A 25265-nucleotide genomic window follows, 5' to 3' on the forward strand; every position below is an offset into this window, starting at 1 on the left:
AACTGTGGTGAAACCATCTTACTTGCAGCCATTAAGGATCATCTTCATATTAGTCATTATAACCATTTCAATATTTGCTGTTCTGATTGAATATGAGTTTCCAACAATGAAAGAAACACTGTGCTGAATCCAGCTTGCAAGTAAGTTTTAACTAACACTTCACTACAAGTGTCACAGAATATCTGCAATATTGTTTCACTGAAAGAACTCTGTGGTGAAAGCATCTTGAAGCTATTATTAGGAACATTTGTATTTGAGACATTTCTCACATTTCAGTATATGCCATAATGAATGGGTATCATTTTCCTACAATGAAAGAACACTGTGCTAAATAGAGCTCACAGATCGCTATCTAGGAACGTTTTTACATAAGACTTATCAAACATTTTACAATAGTCGTGACAGACTATACATAACATTCAGTCACTGAAAGAAAACTGTGGAGAAACAATCTTGCTTGTATATATTTAGAAACTTCTTCATGTTCACCATTTCAAGCATTTCCATATAAGACATACTGAATGAATATCACTTTGAGACAATGATATAATGTGCTGAAGCCAGATTGCAGGCAGCTGTTTAGGAACCTTTTCCTAAGAGACTTATCATACATTTCACTACAAAGTATCTATTACATCCATTCAATGAAAGAACACTATTGTGAAGCCAGATTGCTGGTAGCTAATTAGGAACATCTTGATATAAGGCTTTTCTAATATTTCAGTTTATGCCAAACAGAATGACTATCATTTTCTTAAAATGAAATAACACTGTGTTGAACTCATCTTGCAGGAAGCCATTTAGGATTTCTTCATACAAAACACCAAACATGTCACTACTGCTCTGACAGAATCTCTGTAAGATTCCTTCACTGAGGAACACACTCTGGTGAAACCAGATTGCTCATAAGTTTTTAGGAATATCTTTATATAAGGCTATTCAAACACATCATATGCTATACAGAATGATTATCACTTCCATTAAATTAAACAACATTGTGATGCAACCAGCTGGCACATGCTATTTATGAACATTTTGTGTGTGTCTTATCAAACGTTTCTCTGCAGCCACAATGTGATAATTATTACATTCATTCAATGAAATACTGTGTTGAAAAAGCTTGCTTGTGGCTGTTGAGAAACATCTTCATGTAAGTGTTCATGCAAGTCTTATCAAACATTTCACTACAGGCATGACAGAATATCTATAGCATGCAATGTCTGTAAGAACACTGTTGTGAAACCATTTTGCTTGTAGCTACTTAGGGACATCTTCATAAAACTTATCCAGCATTTCACTACGGGTGTGATAGACTATCTATAACATCCATTCACTGAAAGAACATTGTCTGGAAAACACCTAGCAAGTAGCTCTTAAGGAACATCTTCACATATGACATTTCAAACATTTCAGTATATGCCACATGGAACGGCTATCACTTTCTTACAATGAAAGAGCATTGTGCTTAATCAAGCCAACAGGTAGCTGTTTAGGGATATTTTTCACATAAATCATATCAAACATTTGACTACAGGTGTGACAATGTCTATAACATTTGTTATCTGAAAGAAAATTATGCAAAAACCATCTTCTTTTCACTGTTTAGGAACATCTGCACATAGTACACTTCAAATACTTAAGTATATTCCACACAGAGCGACTATCATTTTCACAAAATGAAAGAACACATGCTGAATCCAGTTTATAGGTAGCTGTTTAGGAACATCATATATCAAATATTTCACCACAGATGTGACAATATCTAGAACATTCATTCACTGAAAGAACACTGTGAAGAAACCATCTTGCTTGTTAGCTGTTTAAGAATATAAATAAAAGGCTCTTCAAACATATCACTTTATGCCATACAGAATGGCTATCATCTCCATAGCCAGAAAAGAATACTGTGATGAACCCAGCTTGCAAGTAATTGTTTATTAATATTTTGCTCAAGTCTTATCAGACATTTGCCTACAGTCATGACAGGATATCTTTAATGTTTATTCAATGTAATAACACTATATTTAAAAAAATTTCCTTGTAGCTGTTTAGAAACATCTTCATGTAAGACTTATTAAACATTCCTTTGCAGGAATGACAGAATCTCTAAACATTCACTCATTGAATGAACACAGGGATGAAAGCAGTTTTCTTGTAACTGTTGAGGAGCATCTTCATATAAAGCTTTTCAAGCATTTCAGTATATGGCATACAGCATGGCCATACCCTTCTTACAAGGAAAGAAGGTTGTGTTTAATAGCTTTCAGGTAGATTATTAGGAGTATTTTTATATAAGACCTATTGAACATTTAACTACAGGCATGACAGAATATCCATTACATCCATTCAATGAAAGAACACTATGGTGAAAGTGGCTTGGTTTTACTGTTAAGGAAGATCTTCATTGAAGTCCTTTTCAGCATTTCTGTATATGCCATACTAAACGGCTGTCACTATCTTATGATGAAATTATTCTGTCCTGAACACATCTTGTTGGATTCTATTTAGGAACATCTTCATATAAGACCTCTCTAACATTTAAGTATATGCCATACAGAATGGCTCTCACTTACTTACAGTTAAAGGACACTGTGCTAAACCCGGCTTGCTGGCGGCTGTTTGAAACCTCTTCATATAAGACTTATTAAACATTTCACTACAGGCATGACAGACTAGCTATAACACTCGTTCACTGAAAGAACACTGTGGTGAAGCCAGATTACTTCTGGCGCCTTGGGAATGTCTTCGTATAAGGCTCTTCAAACACTTCATTATGCCTACAGAATGGCTATCGCTTCCATATCCAGAAAGAACGTTCTGATGAAACCAGTGGCTCTTTATGAGCATTTCATTTATGTCTTATCAAACGTTTCTCTGCAGCCGCAACATGATATCCATAACATTCATTCAAGGAAACCACACTATGTTGAAAAAGCTTGCTTGTAGCTGTTCAGGAACACTCTCACCTAAGACATCAAATAGTTCTCTTGAGGCATGACAGAATACGTATAACATTCATTTTCTGAATGAACACTGTGGTGAAAACACCTTGCTTGCAGCTGTTTAGGGGAATCTTCAAATAAGTCCTATCAAACATTTCACTACGGGCATGATGGAATATCTATAACATTCACACATTGAAAGAATGCTGTGGTGAAACCAACTTCCTTGTAGCCTTTAAGGAACATCTTCATGTAAGTCTTTTCTAGCATTTCAGTATGAGCCATAGAGAACAGCTATACTTTCTTAAAATGAAAAAACATTGTACTTAACTCAGCTTTCAGGTAGACTTATAGTAACATTCTCATGTAAGATTTATTGAAAATTTCACAACATGTGCGACAGAATATCTATTACATTAATTCAATGAAAGATCACTATTGTGAAACCAGCTTGCTTGTATCTCTTTAGAAATACACTCATATAAGTCTTTTCTGACATTTCAGTGTATGCCATACAAAGTAACTATCACTTTATTACAATGAAAAGTCAGTGTGCTGATCCCAGCTTGCAGGTAGCTGTAGGAACATTTTCATATATGATATAAAACATTTCACTACAGCTATAGGAGACTATATATAAAGTTTATTAAATGAAAGAACACTGTGGTGTAACCAGATTGCTTGTAGCTATTTAGGAGTATCTTCATACAAGTCTTTTCAAACATTTCGGTGTATTCCATCCAGAATGGTTATCACTTCCATAAAATGAAAGAACGATGTTAAGAACCCAGCTGGAAAGTTGTTTTTTAGAAATATCTTTTTATAAGTCTTAACAAATATTGCGCTATGGTCATGACAGAATAATTTTAATATTCACTCAAGGAAAGAAGGATGAGCTGAACCCTTGTTTCCTAGTATCTGTTTAGGAAGAACTTCATAAAATACTTAAAAAATTACACTACAGACTTGAAAAATATCCATAAGATTCAGACACTAAAGGAACTCTGGTGAAACAAATGTGCTTACAGCTGTTTAGGGGCATATTCACCTAAGACAGTTCAAACATTTCAGCATATGCCCTACAGATGACCTATCAATTACTAACAATGTGAGAACACTGTTCTAAGCCCAGTTTGCGGGTAGCTGTTTAGGAACATGTTCATATAAGACTTAACAAACATTTCATTGCATGTGGGACAGAATATATATAGCATTTGTTCACTGAGAGAAAACTGTGGTGAAACCATCTTACTTGCAGCCATTAAGGATCATCTTCATATTAGTCATTATAACCATTTCAATATTTGCTGTTCTGATTGAATATGAGTTTCCAACAATGAAAGAAACACTGTGCTGAATCCAGCTTGCAAGTAAGTTTTAACTAACACTTCACTACAAGTGTCACAGAATATCTGCAATATTGTTTCACTGAAAGAACTCTGTGGTGAAAGCATCTTGAAGCTATTATTAGGAACATTTGTATTTGAGACATTTCTCACATTTCAGTATATGCCATAATGAATGGGTATCATTTTCCTACAATGAAAGAACACTGTGCTAAATAGAGCTCACAGATCGCTATCTAGGAACGTTTTTACATAAGACTTATCAAACATTTTACAATAGTCGTGACAGACTATACATAACATTCAGTCACTGAAAGAAAACTGTGGAGAAACAATCTTGCTTGTATATATTTAGAAACTTCTTCATGTTCACCATTTCAAGCATTTCCATATAAGACATACTGAATGAATATCACTTTGAGACAATGATATAATGTGCTGAAGCCAGATTGCAGGCAGCTGTTTAGGAACCTTTTCCTAAGAGACTTATCATACATTTCACTACAAAGTATCTATTACATCCATTCAATGAAAGAACACTATTGTGAAGCCAGATTGCTGGTAGCTAATTAGGAACATCTTGATATAAGGCTTTTCTAATATTTCAGTTTATGCCAAACAGAATGACTATCATTTTCTTAAAATGAAATAACACTGTGTTGAACTCATCTTGCAGGAAGCCATTTAGGATTTCTTCATACAAAACACCAAACATGTCACTACTGCTCTGACAGAATCTCTGTAAGATTCCTTCACTGAGGAACACACTCTGGTGAAACCAGATTGCTCATAAGTTTTTAGGAATATCTTTATATAAGGCTATTCAAACACATCATATGCTATACAGAATGATTATCACTTCCATTAAATTAAACAACATTGTGATGCAACCAGCTGGCACATGCTATTTATGAACATTTTGTGTGTGTCTTATCAAACGTTTCTCTGCAGCCACAATGTGATAATTATTACATTCATTCAATGAAATACTGTGTTGAAAAAGCTTGCTTGTGGCTGTTGAGAAACATCTTCATGTAAGTGTTCATGCAAGTCTTATCAAACATTTCACTACAGGCATGACAGAATATCTATAGCATGCAATGTCTGTAAGAACACTGTTGTGAAACCATTTTGCTTGTAGCTACTTAGGGACATCTTCATAAAACTTATCCAGCATTTCACTACGGGTGTGATAGACTATCTATAACATCCATTCACTGAAAGAACATTGTCTGGAAAACACCTAGCAAGTAGCTCTTAAGGAACATCTTCACATATGACATTTCAAACATTTCAGTATATGCCACATGGAACGGCTATCACTTTCTTACAATGAAAGAGCATTGTGCTTAATCAAGCCAACAGGTAGCTGTTTAGGGATATTTTTCACATAAATCATATCAAACATTTGACTACAGGTGTGACAATGTCTATAACATTTGTTATCTGAAAGAAAATTATGCAAAAACCATCTTCTTTTCACTGTTTAGGAACATCTGCACATAGTACACTTCAAATACTTAAGTATATTCCACACAGAGCGACTATCATTTTCACAAAATGAAAGAACACATGCTGAATCCAGTTTATAGGTAGCTGTTTAGGAACATCATATATCAAATATTTCACCACAGATGTGACAATATCTAGAACATTCATTCACTGAAAGAACACTGTGAAGAAACCATCTTGCTTGTTAGCTGTTTAAGAATATAAATAAAAGGCTCTTCAAACATATCACTTTATGCCATACAGAATGGCTATCATCTCCATAGCCAGAAAAGAATACTGTGATGAACCCAGCTTGCAAGTAATTGTTTATTAATATTTTGCTCAAGTCTTATCAGACATTTGCCTACAGTCATGACAGGATATCTTTAATGTTTATTCAATGTAATAACACTATATTTAAAAAAATTTCCTTGTAGCTGTTTAGAAACATCTTCATGTAAGACTTATTAAACATTCCTTTGCAGGAATGACAGAATCTCTAAACATTCACTCATTGAATGAACACAGGGATGAAAGCAGTTTTCTTGTAACTGTTGAGGAGCATCTTCATATAAAGCTTTTCAAGCATTTCAGTATATGGCATACAGCATGGCCATACCCTTCTTACAAGGAAAGAAGGTTGTGTTTAATAGCTTTCAGGTAGATTATTAGGAGTATTTTTATATAAGACCTATTGAACATTTAACTACAGGCATGACAGAATATCCATTACATCCATTCAATGAAAGAACACTATGGTGAAAGTGGCTTGGTTTTACTGTTAAGGAAGATCTTCATTGAAGTCCTTTTCAGCATTTCTGTATATGCCATACTAAACGGCTGTCACTATCTTATGATGAAATTATTCTGTCCTGAACACATCTTGTTGGATTCTATTTAGGAACATCTTCATATAAGACCTCTCTAACATTTAAGTATATGCCATACAGAATGGCTCTCACTTACTTACAGTTAAAGGACACTGTGCTAAACCCGGCTTGCTGGCGGCTGTTTGAAACCTCTTCATATAAGACTTATTAAACATTTCACTACAGGCATGACAGACTAGCTATAACACTCGTTCACTGAAAGAACACTGTGGTGAAGCCAGATTACTTCTGGCGCCTTGGGAATGTCTTCGTATAAGGCTCTTCAAACACTTCATTATGCCTACAGAATGGCTATCACTTCCATATCCAGAAAGAACGTTCTGATGAAACCAGTGGCTCTTTATGAGCATTTCATTTATGTCTTATCAAACGTTTCTCTGCAGCCGCAACATGATATCCATAACATTCATTCAAGGAAACCACACTATGTTGAAAAAGCTTGCTTGTAGCTGTTCAGGAACACTCTCACCTAAGACATCAAATAGTTCTCTTGAGGCATGACAGAATACGTATAACATTCATTTTCTGAATGAACACTGTGGTGAAAACACCTTGCTTGCAGCTGTTTAGGGGAATCTTCAAATAAGTCCTATCAAACATTTCACTACGGGCATGATGGAATATCTATAACATTCACACATTGAAAGAATGCTGTGGTGAAACCAACTTCCTTGTAGCCTTTAAGGAACATCTTCATGTAAGTCTTTTCTAGCATTTCAGTATGAGCCATAGAGAACAGCTATACTTTCTTAAAATGAAAAAACATTGTACTTAACTCAGCTTTCAGGTAGACTTATAGTAACATTCTCATGTAAGATTTATTGAAAATTTCACAACATGTGCGACAGAATATCTATTACATTAATTCAATGAAAGATCACTATTGTGAAACCAGCTTGCTTGTATCTCTTTAGAAATACACTCATATAAGTCTTTTCTGACATTTCAGTGTATGCCATACAAAGTAACTATCACTTTATTACAATGAAAAGTCAGTGTGCTGATCCCAGCTTGCAGGTAGCTGTAGGAACATTTTCATATATGATATAAAACATTTCACTACAGCTATAGGAGAATATATATAAAGTTTATTAAATGAAAGAACACTGTGGTGTAACCAGATTGCTTGTAGCTATTTAGGAGTATCTTCATACAAGTCTTTTCAAACATTTCGGTGTATTCCATCCAGAATGGTTATCACTTCCATAAAATGAAAGAACGATGTTAAGAACCCAGCTGGAAAGTTGTTTTTTAGAAATATCTTTTTATAAGTCTTAACAAATATTGCGCTATGGTCATGACAGAATAATTTTAATATTCACTCAAGGAAAGAAGGATGAGCTGAACCCTTGTTTCCTAGTATCTGTTTAGGAAGAACTTCATAAAATACTTAAAAAATTACACTACAGACTTGAAAAATATCCATAAGATTCAGACACTAAAGGAACTCTGGTGAAACAAATGTGCTTACAGCTGTTTAGGGGCATATTCACCTAAGACAGTTCAAACATTTCAGCATATGCCCTACAGATGACCTATCAATTACTAACAATGTGAGAACACTGTTCTAAGCCCAGTTTGCGGGTAGCTGTTTAGGAACATGTTCATATAAGACTTAACAAACATTTCATTGCATGTGGGACAGAATATATATAGCATTTGTTCACTGAGAGAAAACTGTGGTGAAACCATCTTACTTGCAGCCATTAAGGATCATCTTCATATTAGTCATTATAACCATTTCAATATTTGCTGTTCTGATTGAATATGAGTTTCCAACAATGAAAGAAACACTGTGCTGAATCCAGCTTGCAAGTAAGTTTTAACTAACACTTCACTACAAGTGTCACAGAATATCTGCAATATTGTTTCACTGAAAGAACTCTGTGGTGAAAGCATCTTGAAGCTATTATTAGGAACATTTGTATTTGAGACATTTCTCACATTTCAGTATATGCCATAATGAATGGGTATCATTTTCCTACAATGAAAGAACACTGTGCTAAATAGAGCTCACAGATAGCTATCTAGGAACGTTTTTACATAAGACTTATCAAACATTTTACAATAGTCGTGACAGACTATACATAACATTCAGTCACTGAAAGAAAACTGTGGAGAAACAATCTTGCTTGTATATATTTAGAAACTTCTTCATGTTCACCATTTCAAGCATTTCCATATAAGACATACTGAATGAATATCACTTTGAGACAATGATATAATGTGCTGAAGCCAGATTGCAGGCAGCTGTTTAGGAACCTTTTCCTAAGAGACTTATCATACATTTCACTACAAAGTATCTATTACATCCATTCAATGAAAGAACACTATTGTGAAGCCAGATTGCTGGTAGCTAATTAGGAACATCTTGATATAAGGCTTTTCTAATATTTCAGTTTATGCCAAACAGAATGACTATCATTTTCTTAAAATGAAATAACACTGTGTTGAACTCATCTTGCAGGAAGCCATTTAGGATTTCTTCATACAAAACACCAAACATGTCACTACTGCTCTGACAGAATCTCTGTAAGATTCCTTCACTGAGGAACACACTCTGGTGAAACCAGATTGCTCATAAGTTTTTAGGAATATCTTTATATAAGGCTATTCAAACACATCATATGCTATACAGAATGATTATCACTTCCATTAAATTAAACAACATTGTGATGCAACCAGCTGGCACATGCTATTTATGAACATTTTGTGTGTGTCTTATCAAACGTTTCTCTGCAGCCACAATGTGATAATTATTACATTCATTCAATGAAATACTGTGTTGAAAAAGCTTGCTTGTGGCTGTTGAGAAACATCTTCATGTAAGTGTTCATGCAAGTCTTATCAAACATTTCACTACAGGCATGACAGAATATCTATAGCATGCAATGTCTGTAAGAACACTGTTGTGAAACCATTTTGCTTGTAGCTACTTAGGGACATCTTCATAAAACTTATCCAGCATTTCACTACGGGTGTGATAGACTATCTATAACATCCATTCACTGAAAGAACATTGTCTGGAAAACACCTAGCAAGTAGCTCTTAAGGAACATCTTCACATATGACATTTCAAACATTTCAGTATATGCCACATGGAACGGCTATCACTTTCTTACAATGAAAGAGCATTGTGCTTAATCAAGCCAACAGGTAGCTGTTTAGGGATATTTTTCACATAAATCATATCAAACATTTGACTACAGGTGTGACAATGTCTATAACATTTGTTATCTGAAAGAAAATTATGCAAAAACCATCTTCTTTTCACTGTTTAGGAACATCTGCACATAGTACACTTCAAATACTTAAGTATATTCCACACAGAGCGACTATCATTTTCACAAAATGAAAGAACACATGCTGAATCCAGTTTATGGGTAGCTGTTTAGGAACATCATATATCAAATATTTCACCACAGATGTGACAATATCTAGAACATTCATTCACTGAAAGAACACTGTGAAGAAACCATCTTGCTTGTTAGCTGTTTAAGAATATAAATAAAAGGCTCTTCAAACATATCACTTTATGCCATACAGAATGGCTATCATCTCCATAGCCAGAAAAGAATACTGTGATGAACCCAGCTTGCAAGTAATTGTTTATTAATATTTTGCTCAAGTCTTATCAGACATTTGCCTACAGTCATGACAGGATATCTTTAATGTTTATTCAATGTAATAACACTATATTTAAAAAAATTTCCTTGTAGCTGTTTAGAAACATCTTCATGTAAGACTTATTAAACATTCCTTTGCAGGAATGACAGAATCTCTAAACATTCACTCATTGAATGAACACAGGGATGAAAGCAGTTTTCTTGTAACTGTTGAGGAGCATCTTCATATAAAGCTTTTCAAGCATTTCAGTATATGGCATACAGCATGGCCATACCCTTCTTACAAGGAAAGAAGGTTGTGTTTAATAGCTTTCAGGTAGATTATTAGGAGTATTTTTATATAAGACCTATTGAACATTTAACTACAGGCATGACAGAATATCCATTACATCCATTCAATGAAAGAACACTATGGTGAAAGTGGCTTGGTTTTACTGTTAAGGAAGATCTTCATTGAAGTCCTTTTCAGCATTTCTGTATATGCCATACTAAACGGCTGTCACTATCTTATGATGAAATTATTCTGTCCTGAACACATCTTGTTGGATTCTATTTAGGAACATCTTCATATAAGACCTCTCTAACATTTAAGTATATGCCATACAGAATGGCTCTCACTTACTTACAGTTAAAGGACACTGTGCTAAACCCGGCTTGCTGGCGGCTGTTTGAAACCTCTTCATATAAGACTTATTAAACATTTCACTACAGGCATGACAGACTAGCTATAACACTCGTTCACTGAAAGAACACTGTGGTGAAGCCAGATTACTTCTGGCGCCTTGGGAATGTCTTCGTATAAGGCTCTTCAAACACTTCATTATGCCTACAGAATGGCTATCACTTCCATATCCAGAAAGAACGTTCTGATGAAACCAGTGGCTCTTTATGAGCATTTCATTTATGTCTTATCAAACGTTTCTCTGCAGCCGCAACATGATATCCATAACATTCATTCAAGGAAACCACACTATGTTGAAAAAGCTTGCTTGTAGCTGTTCAGGAACACTCTCACATAAGACATCAAATAGTTCTCTTGAGGCATGACAGAATACGTATAACATTCATTTTCTGAATGAACACTGTGGTGAAAACACCTTGCTTGCAGCTGTTTAGGGGAATCTTCAAATAAGTCCTATCAAACATTTCACTACGGGCATGATGGAATATCTATAACATTCACACATTGAAAGAATGCTGTGGTGAAACCAACTTCCTTGTAGCCTTTAAGGAACATCTTCATGTAAGTCTTTTCTAGCATTTCAGTATGAGCCATAGAGAACAGCTATACTTTCTTAAAATGAAAAAACATTGTACTTAACTCAGCTTTCAGGTAGACTTATAGTAACATTCTCATGTAAGATTTATTGAAAATTTCACAACATGTGCGACAGAATATCTATTACATTAATTCAATGAAAGATCACTATTGTGAAACCAGCTTGCTTGTATCTCTTTAGAAATACACTCATATAAGTCTTTTCTGACATTTCAGTGTATGCCATACAAAGTAACTATCACTTTATTACAATGAAAAGTCAGTGTGCTGATCCCAGCTTGCAGGTAGCTGTAGGAACATTTTCATATATGATATAAAACATTTCACTACAGCTATAGGAGAATATATATAAAGTTTATTAAATGAAAGAACACTGTGGTGTAACCAGATTGCTTGAGGCTATTTAGGAGTATCTTCATACAAGTCTTTTCAAACATTTCGGTGTATTCCATCCAGAATGGTTATCACTTCCATAAAATGAAAGAACGATGTTAAGAACCCAGCTGGAAAGTTGTCTTTTAGAAATATCTTTTTATAAGTCTTAACAAATATTGCGCTATGGTCATGACAGAATAATTTTAATATTCACTCAAGGAAAGAAGGATGAGCTGAACCCTTGTTTCCTAGTATCTGTTTAGGAAGAACTTCATAAAATACTTAAAAAATTACACTACAGACTTGAAAAATATCCATAAGATTCAGACACTAAAGGAACTCTGGTGAAACAAATGTGCTTACAGCTGTTTAGGGGCATATTCACCTAAGACATTTCAAACATTTCAGTATATGCCCTACAGATGACCTATCAATTACTAACAATGTGAGAACACTGTTCTAAGCCCAGTTTGCGGGTAGCTGTTTAGGAACATGTTCATATAAGACTTAACAAACATTTCATTGCATGTGGGACAGAATATATATAGCATTTGTTCACTGAGAGAAAACTGTGGTGAAACCATCTTACTTGCAGCCATTAAGGATCATCTTCATATTAGTCATTATAACCATTTCAATATTTGCTGTTCTGATTGAATATGAGTTTCCAACAATGAAAGAAGCACTGTGCTGAATCCAGCTTGCAAGTAAGTTTTAACTAACACTTCACTACAAGTGTCACAGAATATCTGCAATATTGTTTCACTGAAAGAACTCTGTGGTGAAAGCATCTTGAAGCTATTATTAGGAACATTTGTATTTGAGACATTTCTCACATTTCAGTATATGCCATAATGAATGGGTATCATTTTCCTACAATGAAAGAACACTGTGCTAAATAGAGCTCACAGATAGCTATCTAGGAACGTTTTTACATAAGACTTATCAAACATTTTACAATAGTCGTGACAGACTATACATAACATTCAGTCACTGAAAGAAAACTGTGGAGAAACAATCTTGCTTGTATATATTTAGAAACTTCTTCATGTTCACCATTTCAAGCATTTCCATATAAGACATACTGAATGAATATCACTTTGAGACAATGATATAATGTGCTGAAGCCAGATTGCAGGCAGCTGTTTAGGAACCTTTTCCTAAGAGACTTATCATACATTTCACTACAAAGTATCTATTACATCCATTCAATGAAAGAACACTATTGTGAAGCCAGATTGCTGGTAGCTAATTAGGAACATCTTGATATAAGGCTTTTCTAATATTTCAGTTTATGCCAAACAGAATGACTATCATTTTCTTAAAATGAAATAACACTGTGTTGAACTCATCTTGCAGGAAGCCATTTAGGATTTCTTCATACAAAACACCAAACATGTCACTACTGCTCTGACAGAATCTCTGTAAGATTCCTTCACTGAGGAACACACTCTGGTGAAACCAGATTGCTCATAAGTTTTTAGGAATATCTTTATATAAGGCTATTCAAACACATCATATGCTATACAGAATGATTATCACTTCCATTAAATTAAACAACATTGTGATGCAACCAGCTGGCACATGCTATTTATGAACATTTTGTGTGTGTCTTATCAAACGTTTCTCTGCAGCCACAATGTGATAATTATTACATTCATTCAATGAAATACTGTGTTCAAAAAGCTTGCTTGTGGCTGTTGAGAAACATCTTCATGTAAGTGTTCATGCAAGTCTTATCAAACATTTCACTACAGGCATGACAGAATATCTATAACATGCAATGTCTGTAAGAACACTGTTGTGAAACCATTTTGCTTGTAGCTACTTAGGGACATCTTCATAAAACTTATCCAGCATTTCACTACGGGTGTGATAGACTATCTATAACATTCATTCACTGAAAGAACATTGTCTTGAAAACACCTAGCAAGTAGCTCTTAAGGAACATCTTCACATATGACATTTCAAACATTTCAGTATATGCCACATGGAACGGCTATCACTTTCTTACAATGAAAGAGCATTGTGCTTAATCAAGCCAACAGGTAGCTGTTTAGGGATATTTTTCACATAAATCATATCAAACATTTGACTACAGGTGTGACAATGTCTATAACATTTGTTATCTGAAAGAAAATTATGCAAAAACCATCTTCTTTTCACTGTTTAGGAACATCTGCACATAGTACACTTCAAATACTTAAGTATATTCCACACAGAGCGACTATCATTTTCACAAAATGAAAGAACACATGCTGAATCCAGTTTATAGGTAGCTGTTTAGGAACATCATATATCAAATATTTCACCACAGATGTGACAATATCTAGAACATTCATTCACTGAAAGAACACTGTGAAGAAACCATCTTGCTTGTTAGCTGTTTAAGAATATAAATAAAAGGCTCTTCAAACATATCACTTTATGCCATACAGAATGGCTATCATCTCCATAGCCAGAAAAGAATACTGTGATGAACCCAGCTTGCAAGTAATTGTTTATTAATATTTTGCTCAAGTCTTATCAGACATTTGCCTACAGTCATGACAGGATATCTTTAATGTTTATTCAATGTAATAACACTATATTTAAAAAAATTTCCTTGTAGCTGTTTAGAAACATCTTCATGTAAGACTTATTAAACATTCCTTTGCAGGAATGACAGAATCTCTAAACATTCACTCATTGAATGAACACAGGGATGAAAGCAGTTTTCTTGTAACTGGTGAGGAACACCTTCATATAAAGCTATCTGAAGGGCTATCACTTTATTAAAATGAAAGAGCACTGTGCTTGACCCAGCTTATGGGTAGCTGTTTAGGGACATCTTCATAAAAGACTTATCAAGCACTTCACTACAAACGTGACAGAATATCTATAACATTCATTCATTGAAAGAACACAGTGGCTTTAACACTTGTCCCAAAACAGCAGAATACACATTCTTCTCAAGTGCACATAGAACATTGTCAAGGATAGACCATATGTGGGAAAATAAAGCAAATCTCAAGAAATTTAAGAAGACTGAAATCATATCAAGCATCTTTTCCAACCACAATGCTATGAAACTAGAAATCACCTACAAGAAAAAGGCTGGGACAGTCACAAGTAAGTGGAGACTAAACAACATGCTATTTAACCATTGGATCAATGAAGAAATCAAAAGAGAAATTAAAAAATACCAATAGACAAATGAAAATGAAAATAAAACATACCAACTCTAATGGGATGAAGGAAGAGCAGTTCTAAAAGGGACATATATAGCAATACAGGCCTACCTCAAGAAATTTTAAACAACTCAAATAAGTAACCTTCAACCACATCTAGAAGAACTAGGAGAAGAAGGACAAACAAAGCTCAAGAAAGCAGGAGATAAATAATAAAAATTAGACCAGAAATAAGTGAAATAAATAAACAGTAGAAAGTATAAATGAAACTGAGTTGGTTCTTTGAGAAGATAAACAAAATAGACAAACTTTAGTCAGACTCACTAAGGAAAAAATAAATAAGGGTCAAATAACATTAGAAACGAAAAAGGAGAAGTTACAATGGCTACCACAGAAATACAAGGAATTATAAGAGTATGCTATGAAAAAACTAGTGTGCCAGCAAATTGGACAACCTAGATGAAATGGATAAATTCTTAGACTCATACCACCTCCCAGAACAAAATCAAGAAGAAATAGAGAATCTGAATAGACCAATCACAAGGAAAGGGATTGAAACAGTAATAAAAAAAAAAAACCTCCCAGGGCCAGCCCCATGGCCTAGTGGTTAAGTTTGGCCCAGCTTTGGTTCCAGGGTGCAGACCTACACCACTAAACCACTCATTGGCAGCCATACTCTCGTGGTGAACCACATGCAAAATAAAGGAAGATTGGCACTAATGTTAGTTCAGGGCAATTCTTCCTCATGAAAACAAGTCCTCCCATAAAACAAAAGGCCAAGGCCAGATGGCTTCTTTGGAGAATTTGACTAGACAATCAAGTAAGGTTTAATACCTATCCATAGCAAGCTTTTCCAAAAATTTAAAGAAGACAGAACACTCCCTAACTCATTCTATGAGGTCAACATTACCATGATACCAAAACCAGAAAAGGACAACACAAATAAGGAAAATTACAGGCCAATATCACTCATTAACGTTGAGGCAAAAATCCTCAACAAAATATTGATGAACTGAATATAGCAATACATTAAAAGGACCATACATCATGATCAGGTGGGACTTATATCAGGGATGCAGGGATGGTTCAACATCCTCAAATCAATCAGTGTGATACATCATATTAACAAAATAAGGAATAAAAATTACATGATCACCTCAACAGATGCAAAATAGCATTTGACAAGACCCAACTTCCATTTACAACAAAAACTCTCAAGAAAATGCGCATAGAAGGAAAGCACCTCAACATAATAAAGGCCATATATGACAAACCTACAGCCAACATCATACTCAATGGGGAAAAAACTGAAAGCCATCCCTCTGAGAAGAGGAACAAGACACAGATGCCCATTCTTCCCACTTCTATTCGAGATAGTACTAGAGGTTTTGGCCAGAGCAATTAGGAAAGAAAAAGAAATAAAAGGTATCCAAATTGGAAAGGAAGAAGTGAAACTCTCATTGTTTGTGGATGACAAGTTTCTATATATAGAAAACCCTAAAGAATCATTCAGAAAACTATTAGAACTAATCAATAACTACAGCAAAGTTGCAGGGTACAAAACCAACTTTCAAAAATCAGTTACATTTCTATACTCTAACAACTAACTGGCAGAGAGAAGTAAAGAATAAAATCCTATTTACAATCACAACGAAAAGAAAAAGTATCTAGGAATAAATTTAACTAAAGAGATGAAAGATCTATACACTGAAAACTATATGGCATTATTCAAAAACATCAAAGAGGACTTAAAGAAATGGAAAGAAATTCCATGCTTATGGATTGGAAGAGTAAACATAATTAAAATGTCCATATTACTTAAAGCAATTACAGATTCAATGCAATCCTAATCAGAACTGCAATGACATTCTTCATGGAAACAGAACAGAGGATCCTAAAATTTATATGTAAAAACAAAAGACCCTGAATAGACAAAGGAATCCTGAGAAAAAGGTCAAAGATGGAGGCATCACAATCGCCGACCTCAATGCTATAGTAATCAAAGCAACATGGTACTGGCACACAAGCAGACACAGAGATCAAAGGAACAGAATTGGAAGCCCAGAAGCAAAACTACATATCAACACAAAGCTAATATTCAACAAAGGAGCCAAGAACATACAATGGAGAAAGCAAAGTCTCTTCAATAAATGGTCTTGGTAAAACTGGACAGCCACATGCAAAAGAATGAAATTAGACCACTGTCTTGCACCATACTGAAAAATTAACTCCAAGTGGATTAAAGACTTGAATGTTAGACCTGAAACCGTACAACTGCTGGAAGAAAATGTAGGCTGTACACTCTTTGACATCAGTCTTAGCAGCATTTTCTTGAATTTCATGTCTACTCAGACAAGGGAAACAAAAGGAAAAACTAACAAATGGAACAACATCAGACTAAAATACTTCTGTAAGGCAAAGGAAATTATGAACAAAATTAAAAGACAGCCCACCAAAAGGGAGGAAATATTTGTAAATCATATATCCAACATGGTACTAATTTCCAAAATATATAAAGAACTCATTCAACTCAACAACAGAAAGATCAAACAATCCTATCAAAAAATGGGCAGAGGATATGAACAGATATTTTTCCAAAGAAGATATACAGATAGCCAACAGGCACATGAAAAGATGTTCAACATCACTAATTATCAGGGAAATGCAAATCAAGACTACAATAAGATACTGCCTTACACCAGTCAGAATGGCTAAAATTACCAAGACAAAGCATAACAAATGTTAGAGAGGATGTGGAGAAAAGGGAACTCTCATACACTGCTGGTGGCAATGCAAACTGGCTCAGCCACTAAGGAAAAGAGTGTAGAGATTTCTCAAACAATTAAAAATACGAATGCCATACAATCCAGATATCCCATTGCTGGGTACTTATCAAACAACTTTAAATCAACAACTCAAAGAGATTTGTGTATCCCTATATATTCATTGCAGCATTATTCACAATATCCAAGACAAGGAAGCAATCCATATGCCCACCAACTGGTGAATGGATAAAGAGGACATGGAGTACATATATAAAATGGAATACTGCTCATCCATAAAAAAATCAATATCATTTCATTTGCAACAACATGTATGGTCCTAGATGGTATTACATTAAGCAAAATAAGCCAGACAGAGAAGGCAAAAACCATATGATTTCTCTCATTTGTGGAAGATAAACAAACATATGGATAAAGAGAACAGAGTAGCGGTTACCAGAGACAAAAGGCACTGTGGGGAGGGTGAAAGGGATAAAGGGCCACATATGTATGGTGATGGATAAAAATAAGACTTTGGTGGTGAACACGATGCAGTCTACAGAAACTGATCAACGATAATATACACCCAAAATTACACAATGTTATAAACCATTATAACCCAAATATAATAATTTTAAAAAATACTATTTGTTAAACTAAAACGCAATAAATTTACCTTATTTCAAAAAAAAAGAGAACACTATGATGAAACAAGCTTTTGTAGCTCTTTATGAACATTTGCATATAAGACATCAAAAATTTCCCTACTGATCTGACAGAATATAACACTCATTCAGTGAAAGAACACTGTGGTGAACCATCTCATTTGCAGCTGTTTAGGAACATCTTCAAATAAGTCATTTCAAACTTTTCAGGCTGTGCCATACATAAAAGCTATCACTTTTTCTTTAAAATGAAAGAACACTGTTCTGAACCTAGCTTGCCAGTACCTATTCACAAACTTCTTTAAAAACTTATTAAACATTTCACTACAAGAATGACAGAATTACATATAACATTCATTAAATGAAAGAACACTATTGTGAAGCCAGCTTGCTTGTACCTCTTTAGGAACGTCTTCATATAACACTTAAACATTTCCCTACAGACATGACAGAATATCAGTAACATTCATTCACTCACAGAACACGGTGGTGATACTGGCTGGTTTGTACCTGTTAAGGAAAATCTTCATTTAAGTCTTTCAAGCTTTTCAGTATATGTTGTACAGAATGACTATCATTCTCTTGCAATGAAAGAACACCGTGCTGACACCAGAATATCTACAACATTCATTCACTGAAACAACATTGTAGTGAAACTTTCTTATAGTTGTTTATGAACATGTTCATACAAGACATTTCAAACAAATGTATATGCTGTACAGAATGGCTATCAAATTCTTACTGTGGAAGAACACTATTCTGAACCAAGGTAGCAGGTAGCTATTTATGATCATCTTTATATGACTTAGCAAACATTTCACTAGAGACATAACAGATGATCTATAACCTTCTTTCACTGAGAGAACACTATAGTGAAACCATCTTGCCTGTAGCTGTTTAGGAATATCTTCCTATAAAACATTTCAGACTTTTCAGTATAAGCCTCACAGAAAGACTATCGCATTCTTACAGTGTAAGTACACTGTGGTTAAGCCAGTTTGCTTGCTGCTCTTCAGGAACATCTTAATAAAACACAACAAATAATTGACTACAGGCATGAAAGAATATCTAACATCCATTCACTGAAATGACACTGGTCAAATCATGTTGATTGTAGCTGTTTAGAAACATCTTCTTATAAGACATTTCAAACATTTCTGCATATGCCTTACAAAATAGTTATCATTTTCTTCCAATGAAAAAACACATTGGTGAACCATCTTGCTTGGAGCTGTACAAGAAGTTCTTCATAGAAGATAGCTCACACATTTCAGTATATTCCCTGCAGAATAGATGTTACTTTCTTACCTTGATTGTACACTCTGGCTGACAAATCTTAAGTAGATGTGTAAGAAAATCTTCATATAAGATGTATGAAACATTTCACATAGGCAGCACAGAATATTTACAACATTCATTCATTGAAAGAGCATGCTGTTTAACTGTCTTTGTTGTAGCTATTTCAGAATATCTTCATATAAGACTTACCAACATTTCACTAAAGGTGTGAGAGAATTTCTATAACATTTATTCAATGAAATAACACTGTGGTTAAACCATCCTACTCATGGCTGTTTAGGAACATCTTCTTAGGAGACAATTCAAATATTTCAGTATAAGCCTTACAGAATGCCTATCACTTTGTAGGAATGAAAGAACACTGCAGTGAAAACATCTTGCTAGAGGCTGCTTAGGGTCATCTTCATATAAGAAGTTTCATACATTTCAATAGCTGCCTTTCAGAACGGTTATCATTTTCTTAGAATGAAAGATCATTGTGGTGAAACCATCATGCTCATAGCTGTTTACGTACGTTTTCATATAAGACTTATCAAACATTTCAATCTATGCATGAATGAATATCTGTAACATTCATTCACTAAAATAACACTTTGATGAAACCATCCTGCTTGTAGCTGTGTAGGAAGGAACACTTTATTGTGAGGCAATTCGAATATTTCAGTATATGCCTTATAGAATGACTATCATTTTCTTACAATGAAAGAACAGTCGTGAAAATATCTTGCTTGAAGTTGCTTAGGAACATTTTCATACAAGACATTTCAGTACATTCCTTACACATCAGCTATCACTTTCTTACAATGAAAGAACACTACAATTAAACCACCTTGCTTTTATCTGGTCGGAACATCTTCATACAAGATCTGTCAAACATTTCACTATAGGTGGGACAGAATATCTATTACATTGATTCATTGAAAGAATACTCTGGTTAAACTGTATAGCTTGTAGCTGTTTAGGAACATATTCCTATAAGACATTTAAATCATTTCAGTATATGCTTTAAAAAATGGCTATTACTTTCTTAAACTGAAAAAACACTGTGTGAAACCATTTTGCTTGTAGTTGTTTAGAAACATCTTCATAAAAGACACTTCAAACAGTTATTATTGCCTTACAGAATGGCTATCACTTTCTTACACTGAAAGAACACTCTGGTTAAACCATCTTGCTTGTGACTGTTTAGGAACATTTTCATATGAAATCACTACAGACATGAGGGAATATCTATAACATTCATTCACTGAAAGAATATTGTGATTAAATGATCTTGTTTGGAGCCGTTTATGAACATGTTCATATGACATAAAACATTTCATTACAGAACTGAGAAAATATCTACAGCATACATTCACTGAAAGTACACATTTTAAACCATCTTCCTTGTAGGTCTTTAGGAAAATCTTCATACAAGACATCAAACATTTTACTACAGGCATGAGAGAATATCAATAACATTCATTCACTGAAAGAACACTGTGGTTAAACTATTCTCGTAGCTGTTTGGGAACATCTTCTCATAAGACAGTTCAAACAATTCCATATATGCCTACAGAACAACTATCACTCTCTTACAGTAAAGCAACACTGTGGCAAAACAATATAGCTTGTAACTGTTTAAGGAAATCTTAATATAAGACATTTTGAACCCATCAGTAAATGCCTTACATACAGGTATCATTTTTTTTTACAATGAAATAACTTCTCAGTTAAACAGTCTTGTTTATGGCTGTTCAGGAAAAAAATCATATGACTTATCAAACATGTCACTACAATTATGAGAGAATATCTGTAACATTCATTCACTGAAAGATCATTGTGGCTAAACAATATTGCTTGTAGCTGTTTAGGAACATCTTAAGAGAAATTTCAAATATTTCAGTATATGACTACAGAACAGCTATTACTTTTGTAAATGAAAGGATGCTGTGATGAAACCAATTTCTGGTAGCTTCTTAGAAACATCTTTATAGAGGACAGCGTCAAGATGGTGACATAGGAGGACTCTGAATTCACCTCCTCCCATGGACAGAATAAATTTACAACTACTCTTGGAACAATTATTATTAAGAGAGAACAGAAAACTGGCTAAAAAGAATCCTGACAATAAGGGACAGTTCTGATTGAGGTGGAAGATACAGAAATCCACTTCTGGAGAGAAAAAAGCAACCTTTGAGCTGCAATGCTTCATGGCAGGCTGGGAGTAACCTTAAACTATGAAGGCTTCTCTGGAGGAGTCAGGGATCTGAGTGGGAGAGCATTACCAAAATAAGCAACTTTTGGTCTCAGTACAACCGAGACAAGTCTTATAATACTTGCCTTTCTGGCTATTAACTACAACAGGGAATACCCTGAGAAAAGTTATTGGATATAAGGGTAAAAAAAAGCCCGCTCTTAAAGGGCCCACACATAAATTCATCCATTTCAGAAAGCAATCTAAAATCATGAGAAAGAAAGGTACACAGTCCTTTGGTGAAAAGATACAAAGAGACTCAACTGATATGCTCTAGGTGCATCTCAATGAGAGGCAAGACCTTTCCAGGGACTTAAGATTGGTGGCAGCCATTATTGTGACCTAGTGCAGGCATGCTTACACAGATGCTGTCAGACAATATTGGAGTACCTTCCCTGGCCTGTTAGACCATGGGAATGCCACACCCACTAGAGTACTAATTTAATCCAGCTCAGCCAGGGTGGGCAGCCCACCCTAGGGACTGGCCCCAGCCAACAGCAAGCCCTTGGGCAACTTGTGGGCCAATATAGGTGGAGTGCCTGAAACCTATGTAACTGGGCAAGTGGGTCTGCCTCAGTAGGGTAGGGTGTACATGAGTGGTGGGCCTGCATTGGTGGAGTGTGTGGCACCTCTGCAGTGGGTGACTGGGTCCAATTCAGTTTTTCAGGTCACATACATGGGGCAAGAAGGTGTTCATGGAGCGTGTAGCCCTGAAGGGGGTGGAGCCTGACAGCTGCAGCAGACTTGTGCTTGTCAAAAAACCACATAGGGGACTTGCCCCACTTCTCAATCTTGAAACAATTAGGTACTCCCATGCCTGGGGCTGGGCCCACTCAGCAGTAACAATGAGAGAGCTGACAACAGCCTCCTAGGCCAGAGGCCTACAACAAGTGTAATCCCCTGAGTCTAGCAACCAATAATGCTGGAGGTCTACTCACTTAACAGAAAAACTGCAACAGGAATGTGCTATTAGAACTTGCATCCAACTATGCTGGGGCTCCCCATGCCTGATAAAGTGGCTGAAAGGATGATAGCAGCCACACACAGCTGAGCATAACAACCAGCAAGCTATGGGGACAGCCTAGCCTCCTTGGGTACCTGCAGCAAGAGCAACACTGCCATAAAATAAGGACACGTAAACCACAAAGGGAAAAACCCTGGAACATCGGGAACTGGTGATTAAAGGAAAGCACACTACTGGACCTCATAGGGAATCTTGTACACAAGGCCACGTCTCCAAACTGGGAGATGTAGCTGATGTAACTAATACATAGATATAAGCACAGAGAAGGAGGAAAATGAGGAGACAAAGGAATATGTTCCAAGTAAAGGAACAGAACAAAACCCCAGAAAAAGAACTAAATTGAACAGAAATAAACAATCTACCTGACAAAGAGTTCAAAAAAATAGTCATAAAGATGCTCATTGGTCTCAGGAGAAGAATGGATGAACTCAGTGAGAACTTCAACAAAGAAGTGGAAAATACAAAAAAGAACAAATCAGAAATTAAGAATACAATACTGGAAATGAAAAATTCTCTACAGGGTCTCAATAGCAAAGTATATGATATGAAGAATGGATTAGCAAGCTGGATGAAAGACTAGAGGAAATAACCCAGCCTGAACAAACAAAAGAAAAAAGAATTTAAAAGAATGAAGACAGTATAAGAGACAACTGGGACAACATCAAGAACAGTAATATCTGTGTTATAGGAGTCCCAGTGAGAAGAGAGAGAAAAAAGGGCAGAGAATCTATTTGAAGAAATAATGGCTGAAAACTTTTCTAACCTAAGGAAGGAAGCAGACATCCAGGTACAGGAATCACAGACAGCACAAAACAAGATAAATCCAAAGAGGCCCACACCAAGACACATTATAATTAAAATGTATACTATTAAAGATACAGAGAGAATTTTAAAAGTCACAAGAGAAAGACAACAAGTTACATACAAAGGAAACTCCATACTTCTATCAGCTGGCTTCTCAGCAGAAAACTTACAGGCTACAAAGGAGCAGCACGGTATATTTAAAATGCTGAAAGGAAAACACCTACGGCCAAGAATACTCTCCCTAGCAAGGTTATCATTCAGAATAGAAGGAGAGATAAAGACTTCCCCAAACAAGCAAAAGCAAATAATTTAACTCCAAGAAACCAGCTTTACAAGAAATGCAAAAGGGACTTATTTAAGTGAGAAAGAGAAGAACACAAATAAGAATAAGAAAATTATCAAAAAAGAAGACAATAAAATCACCAGTAAAGGCAACTATATGGTAAATGTAGCAGATAACCACCTATGAAGATAATACGAAGGTCAAAATACAACAGTACAAAAGTTATCTATTTCCATGACAAGAGGGTAATGGATACACATACATACAAAAAGAGGTTAGATAAAGGGGTGGAGTAAAAGAGTAGAGCTTTTAGCAAATGTCAAACTAAAGAGATCATCAACTTAATATAAACTGATATATACATAGGTTATTATCTATGAACCTCATGGCAATCACAAACCAGAAACCTATAACAAATATAGAAAAAATTAAGAGAAAGGAACCCAAACATAATACTAAACAAAGCCATCAAACCACAAGGGAAGAAGAAAGGGACGGAGAAGAACTACTAAAACACCCATAAAAATAACAAAATGGCAATAAGTACATTCTTATCAATAGATACAATAAATGTCAATGAGCTAAATGCTACAATCAAAGACATAGGGTGGCTGATTGGATAAAAAAACAAGACCTATATATATGCTGCACACAAGAGACACACTTCAGACCTAAAGACACTCACAAACTGAAAGTGAGGGATGGAAAAAGATACTCCATGCAAATTGCAATGAAAAGAAAGCTGGGGTAGCAATACTTATCTCAGACAAAAGAGACTTTAAAACAAAAACTGTAACAAGATACAAAGAAGGGCACTACATGATAATAAGGGGAACAATCCAACAAGAAGATACAGTACTTGTAAATATCTATGCACCTAATATAGGAGGACCTAAATATAAAAGTGATTATTAACAGACCTAAAAGGAGAAATAGACAGCAACACAATAATAATAGGAGACTTTAACACTCCACTTTCACCAATGGATAGATCATCCAAACAGTAAATCAATAAGGAAATATTGGCCTTCAATAATAAATTAGACCAGCTGGACGTAGTAGATATATACCAA

This window comes from Equus asinus, chromosome 20, assembly GCF_041296235.1.
Source record: "Equus asinus isolate D_3611 breed Donkey chromosome 20, EquAss-T2T_v2, whole genome shotgun sequence".
In the NCBI taxonomy this organism is placed as follows: domain Eukaryota; kingdom Metazoa; phylum Chordata; class Mammalia; order Perissodactyla; family Equidae; genus Equus; species Equus asinus.